The following is a 690-nucleotide window of genomic DNA, read 5'->3' on the forward strand; positions in this document are numbered from 1 at the left end:
TTTTTCTCCCAAAGCTATCCGGACATTAGGGCAAAACTAAAAAAACTTGACAGAGGCCCCCTCACTCCCCAACATGATGTCCTAGCAACTGCCTTTAAAGTGTTCCACAACCGGGATGAAAAGGCAAAAAGACATAAGTATCAGATGCTGGCCCAGGCCCTCCAGGGAGCTAAGGGTTCCTCCGGTGTCACCCAGGGTGGTGGCAATGCCCGAACCCAGTGACAACCACCAGCACCCTGCTTCAAGTGTGGGCAACCAGGACATTGGGCACGAGGATGTCCCAACCCCAGAGTGCCCCAAAAGCCATGTCCCAAGTGCGGTCAGGCAGGACATTGGGCAACGGACTGCCCCGGCCCCCAAATAGGGACTGGGTCAACCCCCAATCCTGCTTTAGACCTGTTGGGTATGACAGTGACCTTGGAATGACGGGGCCCGGGGTCTCCCTGCCCAACACAAATCTCAAATTGTTAGGAGCCCAGGGTCACGATAACGGTTGACGGGCGCCCCATCCATTTTCTCCTGGACACCAGAGCCACCCTTTCCATCATATGAGAATTTTGGGGCCCAACTTCCCTGTCTAAGTCCCATATAGTTGGGGTAGGGGGACAGTCCATCACTCCACGCATAACTCCCACAGTTACGTGCATTTTTGCAAACGTCCCCTTCACTCATTCCTTTTTGGTACTGCCT

Source organism: Carlito syrichta, unplaced genomic scaffold (genome assembly GCF_000164805.1).
Source record: "Carlito syrichta isolate Samal-C Ts95f unplaced genomic scaffold, Tarsius_syrichta-2.0.1 Scaffold304253, whole genome shotgun sequence".
Classification (NCBI taxonomy): Eukaryota; Metazoa; Chordata; class Mammalia; order Primates; family Tarsiidae; genus Carlito; species Carlito syrichta.